We start from the raw sequence: 11492 nt of genomic DNA on the forward strand, positions 1-11492 counted from the left end.
GAGGAATGAGTCTGGTGTTGCTCTGGCCAGAGAGAGATCAGAGAGCCGATTTACCTCCTTTACCTTGCACTATAATGGTCCCTCTCATAGGCCAACGCTAATATCATCTGTCTCACTATGCCATATTTATCTACATCCGTATTAGTAATCATGACAATACTTACCTCACAAGAGTCATGTCTTATGCAGAATACATATGAGCATGATAACAGCATCCGTTTGTTGTGTTTCTCTTTATGACTAATCTGCGTCGCTCGGTGAGAAATGCCTTGAAGGGACAGTTCTCCCAAAAATAAAAATTGTCATAATTTACTCACTCTCAAGTTTCAAACCTGTATGACTTTCTGCCTTTCATAAAACACAAAAGGAGATGCTGAACTGTCTCTCCCCTTATAAGTGGGTTTGGAACAAGATTGTGAGTTTGAGAAAAACAGAATTTTTATTTTTGGGTGAAATATCCTCGAATACCTCACTCACACACACACACACACGTTTTCTTTACATTACATAATAATGTTCTAAAAAACATGAAAACTCAATACCAATTTGTTTGGCAAATTCTGTCAGTTTATAACTGTTTCCTTTAAGACACAAGCTGCCTTCTTCAAAGGGTCATTATTAATCTTAGGGGCCGTTCACACAGGACACGTCTTTGCATCTAGAAATGCGAGACGCAGCGCTCAGGAATGGTAAAAAAAAAAAAAAAAAAGCAGAGTAGAATGCTTCCTCTGCCTTGTTGCCATCAAATAAAACAGTTGACATGCCAACTTGCCACCGTAAACAAAAGGTTGCAATGCTTGCCCCGCCTCTGAGGTCTTCTGATTGGTCCACTGTATTGGAACTGACATTGATGAGTGGCGCTGCGTGTAAAAGTTTAAATTCTTTTAATTTGACATAGCATCTTAAAAACACGGCGGTTATGTGCGAGATGCTACAAAAGACGCGAGACACGTCTGCAACGGTCATACACATCTGTCTAGCACGTTTACATAGAAAAATAATGGAAAAGTAGTGCATTGGAATGGGAAAATGTGTTCTGTGTGAACGACCCCTTTATTCACATTCGCATTCACAACAACAAAATGTATTTTTATAAGTTTATCTTTTGTGAATTTATTGAATTATTAAAAGTAGGCTACACTGGAAATTTGAGAGGCTGAACAAGTTATTGCATTTTGATAGAAGACTAAGAAAAATATATTTTTTAATAATAAAACTCGGTACGTTCATTACAAAAGTAAAAATTCTATTTTCACTCTAAAGTTAACGAGTTTCATTTATCGCCAAATGATGAATGTGTTAAATGCATAAAATGTAACACTGTTAAAACATGATAACTTTGGCAGTTTGAAGTGTGTCAATCAGACTCAGAGACAGATTTTGTTGAAGTCTCTTCAGAGGAAGTTTTCAGCCGCAGGTCAGGATGAGTATCAGATGAGGGGTGGCAAAAACAGTGACTGATTTTGTAAACAAGCCTTACGTGTCAGCTTGAGAGTGGAAAAGCGAGGCGGATTTCTCTTCAGATGGGATTTATGTGCAGCAATGTACTCACATATGGTTCTAAAATGTAGGCCCAGGATTTATGAAGAGGCCAAATGGCACGTTAATGTGCCGCAGATGTCCTGGGGAGGGTGCAGTCAGCAGTGCTGCATGAGTTTAATGAAAACTAATTGCTTTGATGGGCCTAATCAGGATTACCCTCTGATCAATACCACCTTTAGTCGGTTCCTGGCCAACATGGGCTAGATTACAGCCACTTTTCAGCCCTCGTTTCTGCGGCTGGAATCAAGAGCTTTAAAAACAGAAAGGATGCAGGATTTCTGGTATAGTCGCCCAAGTCTGCTTGCTCAACCTTGATAGAGCCGGAGCAAAGAGGGGATAATGTGTTTAATTAAATACTAAGGCGATCTAATCCCTCAGTGCTGGAGTTCAAGCTAACACAGGCCATCAGTGAACGTATACTGTACGCAACACAAAAGTGTTTAGGTGAGAAGCTAACCTTCTGTATTCATTGATCTACTTATAAGTTTAACTTTATTTGTTGCATGCTCAACAGGTGTGGCTGTGATTCATACATTTATTTATTTATTTCAATAGAAATAAGCAGTCCTGGATTGTGGAAAGTGCTATGTTAATACAGACTAACTTACATAAACATAACATCAATCATACTGGAGGATCAGAACAACCTGTTCTATAAACACTTAAAAATAGCCACCCAAATTTAGACACAGAAAAAATGTCATACTGATTGGGAATGACATGTGGGTGGGTAAATATTTTTTGGTGAATCGTTGCAGGGTCTGAACCCACAACCTTTAGTAACTGTCAACCTTTCAATCTGCCAGTGGAAAGCCCTTGGAGTATCACAAAATTCGTGCTTATTAGAGTTATTGTGACATTAGCTTAGCAACATGCTAACATAAGAAACATGGGAATCATAGATATTAATGCGTAGTTACCACATTAGAAACTGTTGCTGATTATGGCAATACAACTACATGTTTGTCATGTTAACACAAAGCAGTGATTTGACAGATGTTGACTTTTCCAAATGATTTTCTCAGGAATACTGCATATTATACAGTAGATACTAGGGCTGGGTTTTGACACAAATTTCACGATTCGATTTGATTCTCATTCACAAGCTTGTGATTCGATTCGATTCAATATCGATTATTTTGGATATATATCAGGTAAAAGGACATGCCAAATTTTCTCAAGGAAAAAAAATCTCTCAACTAATGCTGTAAAATATACATGAGAGTCAGTTGGTACTACATTACTATAATATTGAAGGTTAAAATTGACTGATTTGTTAAAATTACACCTAATGAAGTTTTTAAAATAATAAAGTTACAATTCCATAATAATATTTCTACTTCGATTAGTTTTTTTGAATATAAACATAATGGTGGCTGTCATAAAAACTTGATGGATTTATTCAAACATAAATTAAACATTGAAGAACAGTAAAATTTATAATGAATATGTTATTTGGTGCATATATTTAGCAAAATGCCCCTCTCTACAGTTTATTATCTGACTAATGAGTTTATGGTCACCGAATATGTTTTTCTGAGGTAAATGTGACGTTACGTGACACTGTTTACAAGCAGTCATATTGACGTCTTTGCGCGGCAGAAACACTGATTGAGCGATTACATGAGACAGGATATGGCTTGAAAAGTTGTACTCTTTCTTTTAACTTACCTTCGGATGTTTAGTCATGTTTATTTTGTGCAGAAACTGGTATTAATGTGGAGGAGATGATTAGTTCACGTGCGCTTCGCGCTGCCACATCTGTTGAACTGAGGCGCTACAGCGATCTGTCACTCCACATTAAACAGCGCCAAAACGGCAAACGCCAAACATTTATTGTTTGAATACTGCAATACAATGGACAGAATTTGAAATCTGAGACTTTGTTTCATATTAAAAGTACCAAAGCACAATGCTTATTGCGATATATTGGATGGGAAGTGCCCTTCAATGTTCCATCCATTAACTGAAAACAGGCTAGACTAATCGATTCTTGGGATTTAAGAATCGATATCGTTCCGTAAAAATGAGAATCGATTAATATCGAGATATCGATATTTTTTACCCAGCCATAGTAGATACTGTCAAAAGAAATTATTTGGTAGTGGCAGAAATAAATTATGCCTGTCTCACAATTCCTGTGACTTGTTTGTTTTGTAGTAAACTCTGAATACTGTTTTCAACTAAATGAATTTGTCATGAAAAACGTTGTGAAGATTAGCACCCAGACTGTCGATTTATTATGGGATGACATGCTTCCACCCATTGACCATTCTAAGATGGTGATGCCGTTGATGTAGACAGGGCAGATATATGTATACGGCATCTATGTATTAGTACTGTATATCTATGCTTAGTATCAACAGTGTATGAGTACTGGTTGAGTCTCTTTGCATAATTTGTGTTAAGTGCATGAACGACCAAGTTGCTGCCTATGAATGGAGCTTCTTATTTAGACAGTAGCTCAATAGGGTTTAGAACAAGGCTAATGATGAACGGCCTGTCTAACAGGTCACCCATCTGTCACATTATACAAATGCAGTATAGCAGGTGGGTTGTGCGACCTGAATCGCAACCTAGATTGCCAAAAATACATTCTGTCTGAACTCCACACCAACCTTCTCTTGGGCCAGCTCTTTTTCAGCCTTGTGGGTTCTTTCCAGGTCCTGCCGCACCTGATCCATCTCGGCCCGCAGCCGGTCCAGAGCTGCTTGCTGGTCCTGAGCGGCCCGCTGTCGCTCCTCCTCCCTCAGCACACCCAACTCCGTCAGCTTCTGTTTCCTCTGACTGTGGGCTGCCAACAGATCCTTCCTCAGAGAATGCACCTGGGCCTCCAGATCAGAGATGGTCTGGTGAGAAACACAAACAATGAAACGTGTAAATCCGTTAAGGTGAACCTATCGATGGAACAGATGATGTGTTTATGGAATACCGAACCTGGGTATTGAATGCAAAGTGAAAAAAGACGGAAGAGTCTGGATTGAGAGAAACAGGATAAGAGAAACAAGCTAAGCAGGACGAGTGGAGCATTTGTGCCAGGAAGAGGAAAACAGACACCACAGCCTCTGATCTCTAAACCACAAGAGTTCAACATCAAAGCTCTGCATTCCACAAAGGTCAGCGGTTTGATTTAATGAGCAAAATTAGTGCAAACCAAAGGTCAGTTACTCATGGGGATGAAGTACCGCTGCCATTTCTCATTTCAGGAAGATGAAAAACCTCATAGAGACCACTTACCGATGAGCTTTTGAAATCAGAAGCATTACCGCAGGAATCAGCCCTTCATAGACCTATCAGAGACCTCATTCTGAGAGTCAAGAACCGTCTGACATATTGACCGATGGTTGAAACTTGAGTACATAAGGACAGTGTTATGGAGAAGAGGTAGTGCTACTCACTTGTAGCAGTAACAGGGGCAAAATGTATGTCTAAGCCACCAGACCCTTCACACGAAACTGCATTCACACTTCTTCTTTAATTGGATAGGGGTGTAACGATCCATCGATATGGATCAATACATCGATTAAATGTCTAGTCGAGCACTTGTGAGAAGTTTTCAGCGCGCAGTGACACGCACACACATCCAAAGCGAACACATACAGACAGACACATCGACAGCGCGCTAATACCTAATTGAGCTCTCTTCCGCTTTTTTGTGCATGGATGAACAAATACAGACCAAATTACATCAACATGTGCGCCATGGCGAATATCCTAGTAAACACAGTCGGTTAGGCCTATGTCTAGAGATCGACCGATATATTGATTTACCGATATTTTTAAATGCCGTCGGTTAGGCCTATGTCTTAACGTAAACAGTTGAGATAGAAAATGCATGTGTATCAGTATATTGGATCCGTGCTTTCGTTCTTAAGTTCTTCGTTCTAAAGTGAAAGCAGACTTCTGTCAAATAAAAAAATCTCTCACTGATTTTGACTGAACAACTTTTATAAGGATTAATCTATATTTAATATATGCAGTGAAGACTATGCAGTGTTATGTTACATTTGATTATTACATTTCTGTACCTGAAAATTTCTTTTAGATCTACCTGAAAAACCTGAAAAGCACTGTTTATTTCATTTGTGTCTTTGTTACATTGTATTTATTTTCTGCTATTGCTTGTAATTTGGTTATCTGTAGAAAAAGGTTTTTAGCACTAAACCCATAGTAGCAGCCAAAAAAAGTCTCAAATAAAGTTTTAACAGCTTTATTTATTTATTTTTCTACATTAATGTATTTTTTTCTGAAGTACCCCGTTTGTGTTGTTTCCTAATGAGGATTTACATTATTCTACACATTGCATATTTTAGCACAGAAACCTGAAAGACTGTCTTGACTGTTGTCATATCTTAAGATTACTGATCTTGTGTGTGACCTAATTTTTTTTCAATTATTTATTTTTCTTTATTATTAAAAAAAAAAAGTGTAGGCCTATTTTTTTGGTTGTGAATGTCCCAATTGAGGAACAGGATGTGAAAATTTTAGATAAATGTTCATGTTATATGTTTTGGTTGCATTTGTGAGTTAATAAAAATGTAGATGGTTGTTTAAAATAGGTATATTATATAATAATATCGATCAATATTCTCCTGTATCGAATCGTATCGAAATTGTATCGTATAATTTTTTGAAGTATCGGCTAATATCGTATCGCTGGGTATGAGAATCAATATTGTATCGTATCGTATCGTGACAAACCATCCGATTTACACCCCTATAATTGGATATATTTCGGTCACACTTTATTTTAAGTTGCAATTCTCACTATTAACTAACTATTAACTATGACTTTTGCCTCAATAAACTCCTAATTTGCTGCTTATTAATTGTAAGGTAGTTGTTAAGATTAGTTATGCGGTAGGATTAAGGGATCTAAAATATGGTCATGCAGAATAAAGTATCAATATGTGCTTTATAAGTACTAATAAACAGCCAATATTCTAGTAATATGCATGCTTGTTAATAGTGAGAATCGGTCCTTAAAATAAAGTGCTACCTATATTTCCAAATAATTCTGAATAATCTAGGTAAACAATTGTGCAGAAAATAATGATTCAACTGTATCCACTGGGATTTGATGATATTGTGAAAAGTGGGCTGTGATTTTATTGGTTAACACAGTTTTTTCCCCTCCCCCGTTACATTGGTTACATGAACAGAAAAGTCGTTATGTTGATGAAAGATTATGAAAACCAACATTTCTTTCTTAATAACGAGAACTGAAAAATATGGTGTTTGTTAGCAATTAACGGCACTATTGAAGCTACCAGTTATATACACACCCTGTCCATAATAATGATATCAAATAATCTGCGCTCCCAAAGTGTTTAACCACCGCACAGACGGTGGCGTGTGGTAGAGTCTGGAATGTTGGGAGTCCCTCGTGCTCCCAAACATCCCTGGGAGGAGACTGCTAAGTGCATCACGTGGCACGTCTGTCGGAAAAGCATCTGAAGTTGTTTTGCGGCCACTTGGGGAATAGCAGCAAACTTCAAAGCCGTGTCGCACAAATACCCAGATGCCAAGGCCAAGGTCCAATACGGCCAGAGCGGCGCAGCACCAGCCCACATGCTGCTGCAACCGCACAAAGCTATTAGATCTCGGCTCGGAGGAGCCTTTAATCTATAATTCCCTCTTAAACTGGACTCTGGGAAGAATTTTCTGATGCATCTTTGATGGGCTTGGACGTGCTTGTATGAAAAGAAGCTGAGAAACTAGCACAGAAAATAAAAGGCAATAACCACTGAGAATGTTGCATCATGTATGATGTAACTTCAACAGCTTAACAAAAGCATTTAATAAAAACGAAGTGAGAGAGACAGGAACGTAGGACAGACTGTGGATTATTCTGTTGTGTATGCACGTATTCATTATTAACCAAGAGAAACAAAATACAACAATGAAAATATGCATGCACTGGCCAAAACACACAAAAACTGTGCTTGCGTGGCTTGCAGTGAACTCCTCAGCAAATAGGCCCAAACAGATCTAAATCGTTGTAAGGGATTAAACAAATTCACCTACAGCACTTCTTTACTGTGGTACAGAACTTCTTGTCAGTGTTGCTCCAGTTCACTCTTAAAAATAAAGCTTCTTTATTGGCATCTATGGTTCCATGAAGAACATCTATGGAATCTTTCCATTCCACAAAAGGTACTTTATAGTGGAAAAGGGTTCTTTTGATTTTGAAAATATTCTTCACACTAAATAAAAAAAGATTCTTTTTTTTTTTTTTAAAACATTTGTTAGTGAGCTATCCCGAGAGCATTGCTCAGGGAAACAGGACGTGCACGGATAAAACAGAGTATGTCGATCCCTTCTCTCTTATGGTGATTTCTGAGGTATTATATGTGTGGCATGCTCCTTAATTTGCATTTTCAAGGACCACAGCACCATTCTGGATGAAAGACGGATGGTGTGATCCAAATCTTCAGCTGAAATGCATTTGCATGTCTTTAAGAGTTCAACGTGAAGCCTAGTGAAAAGCGTCTGTGCGTGCTCTGCTTCAGTGATGTCTGGCCAGAGATTAAAACTCTTTTCATCATCGAGGGCCCATCTGGTGGTGAGAGCCAGTCTGCTGGAGCCCATCTTCCATGACCCATCACAGCTGGATGGACGGACTCATGATGGTGCTGTTTTGTGTTTTCCAGAGTTGAAAAGAGCAGCTGAAATCAAGACAATGTTATTAGATGACTGCTTAAAAACAGCCGTGGTTTGGCAAACAGTCCTATGTGTCAACCATATGCCCTGAAATGTGGAAAAAAAAAATCTGAATGATGACTTTTGGATATCCAGTTGAACAAGCTTCCACTCTCGTATTAGAGAGATAACTGAAACAATCATGGAATGTACATTACCAGTCACAAGTCTGGACAACCCATTCTTCCACATTTCAGAATAAAAGTAAAGTCTTCAAAACTATGAAATAACACAAATGGGAGCATGGGAATTACAAAACAAAACCAAATCTTTCAAAAATGTGCTCCATTTGAGCTTCTGCAAAGCAGCCACCCTTTGCCTAGATTACAGCTCTGAGATTACTTGGGCGGAATGACAACCCGAAAAGGCTGAATCCAAACCCCCTGCTGGTGCAAGAGACAACGTGACCTCCATCAACAAGGCTGTTGTTTTTGGCACATCAGAAAGCAGGCCTGATCTCCTATGCCATGTCCGCCTTCATTTTCTGTGTTCTAATCTCTTACTGGGGAATCAAGTTCTTTGAAAGTTTGACAGCATCATTAATTTGCCGATCAGAGCGGTATGATGCTATACTCCACGGATTTCAGATGTTCTCCCATGCTGTTTGAACTCCATGTTACATTACTGAAAAAAACATGGAATTTGTCAAGAATGAAATCGCAAGGAAACGTAATAGTGGATTTGAATGGCAGAATGAAGCATCTGTTGTTCATTCAGTGTGTCTAAATGAAATTAAATGACTCTTTGTTTTGTAAGTGTCTGAGACATTAACATCTGTCTGGAGATCAAATCAAATGAAATATGCAACAATAAAAAAAAAAATCTATAGACAGATATTACATACATAATGATTATACATGCATGTGTGTTTCGGTTTCACTTTAAATAAATTTGTTTAGCTTGTCATTTATAATAAATGTTGTTTATAATGAATGTCATATAGTTTGTTTGTTTTATATTTATATTTTTCATTCTTGTTCTGTTCTGAATACAATTACATTTACAGAACTTTTTGTGGAATCAGGGGGAAAATAAAATACATGTTTTTTAGTATTTATGTTTTATTTACAGGTATTTTAGTAATAATTGTAGTAATAGTAATAAATAAATACCGTAGTACAAAATGTCTACATCATGCCATATTTCAATGAATATTTTGACAAAATATACAATATATAAATATTTAATAATGTCTTAAATTACTCAAAATATGTACAATAAAGGGTCCCACTTTATATTAGGTGTCTCTAAACACTATGTACTTAATAATAAAATAATGAATTGTTAGGTACAGTGTATCTATTGTGTTCATGTTGAATTGCAAAACACTTTTGCTGCTACTGAGGTGGGATATGGGTTATGTTAGGGACAGGTTTGGTGGTATGGTTAGGTTTAAGGGGCAGAGGTAGGGTCAACAGTGTAATTATAGATGTGACCACAGAAATGAATTACAGATCAATTCATTACTGATCAGTCCTTGTTAAAATAGAACAAATTACTTCTCAACTCTCAGCTTATCAATAACATTAGCAGCAACATAAACATTCCAGCAGTAGCAACGCTCAGACCAACAGTACAGCAAGCTGGCGACCTCCAGTGATAAAATCGCTCAGTGTGAACAATGTGCAGGCTGATGAAAGTGAAAATAAATGAAAGTGTAGATTCTGACCACTGTTTTTTTTTTCATATAATAAAGATAGTTATGAAGATCACAAGCACCCGCCTGTTGTAAACGTGTGGTCTCTAGAGTCTGCTGTGTATTGGTTTACTGTGCTGGCTGCAGGCAACTATATTTACTGAAAACCATCCTGATGTTCTGGTCTTTTCATCCTCAAACAGACTAAAGAAAACAGGAACCCGGAGGGCGGCAGAGTCCAAGGAAACTAATACACAGACTCCAGTCCAGAGACGAGGGGATTTGAACTCCCTCATCATCTTGCTTCAGATCGATGCAGCCCTCCACCGCCACACTAAATCTAACGGACCACTGAATGGAAGCTGAATTTAGATTTGACTGGGATGTGTAGACAAACTTGAAGTCTCCAATGATGGGGTGTGATTTCCCGCAACTAACAGGAAAACACACGCTGACACTGTGTAACGTGGGTTACAGAATGGGGCATGACAAACCAATGGTACTGAGCGAAAACAAGTCATCGCGACCTGGAACAAAAGCTCCCTGTGCTGTGAGAAATGCATAAGTCATTTGCTCATCTCGCACGCTCATGATGTCCTGACCACATCAAGACATGAGTCTGAATTGCTCATCTTCATTGTGTGTGAAGAATGTCCATTCACACTGCCAGCTTTCCGCAGCATGTCCTCTGATGGATTACCATCACTGGATCATCCTGTACTGTCTGCTGGTGTACACATTTTAATTTAGTTTATTTAGGGCAGACTATCTTTTTGTTGACCAACAACATATGGGGCAAGAGGTCATAGAACCTTTTTTCTTTATTAAAAATTGTAAAAATAATTTTTTCATTTTTTTTTTTTTTCCCAGAGGTGTTTTACTTGTACTTTGAATCACGCACTGCACTGTATTATGTTTCATGGTTAAAGGAAATGTTGCTAAACTTGACAGATACTGTCCTGGGAGAAAATTACCAGTAACTTTTTGGTTATTCTACATTCTGACGTATATCATGCTTGTGCTGCGCCTTGTTTACAAGCAGAGGAATGCCCACACACGTGTCGTGGTACTCTCGTGAATCGCAGTGGACACACCCGGGAGAGAAGAAATTGTTCATTTTTGGTTGAACTAACCCTTTAATGGTCAATGCCATATCTAGAGCTCAGGATGGCTGATAACAAATTAAATTACATTTAATTAACTGAAATTAATTTAATGCAGCAGTTCTACACATGCTTGTGACTTGCTGATCTTCTTTACCCCTGCCATTCAATTTCAGTGATCAGCACTAAATACAGGTCAAAAATGTTCTGATCTGATCACTCAAACCGCATTCAGAGGTAGTCAGAAATGCATGTAATATTTTTGCATTTTTGTGACCATATTACCTGAGACACTTCTAATAAATTTGCAAACAAATACAGCCATACATAGAACAAAATACTCTTCACACTCTGGAAAGTATCACAGCAACAGTTAAGGTCCATTCACAACAAGTATGATATCTACAACTATAAGATATTCTAATTCTATGAGAACAGGAAAGTCCACACCACAACTACAACACTAACGCCACAACGATATTTCTCAAATCACATTCAGATGATTTTTT

The 11492-nt window shown here is 37.9% G+C and overlaps 1 pseudogene; it reads right to left on the bottom strand.

Moving 5' to 3' along the window:
• The window catches only part of LOC107664536 (centrosomal protein of 112 kDa-like), a 155870-nt pseudogene that overhangs the window by 70534 nt on the left and 73844 nt on the right, over positions 1–11492 (bottom strand).

Source organism: Sinocyclocheilus anshuiensis, unplaced genomic scaffold (genome assembly GCF_001515605.1).
Source record: "Sinocyclocheilus anshuiensis isolate Anshui unplaced genomic scaffold, SAMN03320099.WGS_v1.1 scaffold435, whole genome shotgun sequence".
Classification (NCBI taxonomy): domain Eukaryota; kingdom Metazoa; phylum Chordata; class Actinopteri; order Cypriniformes; family Cyprinidae; genus Sinocyclocheilus; species Sinocyclocheilus anshuiensis.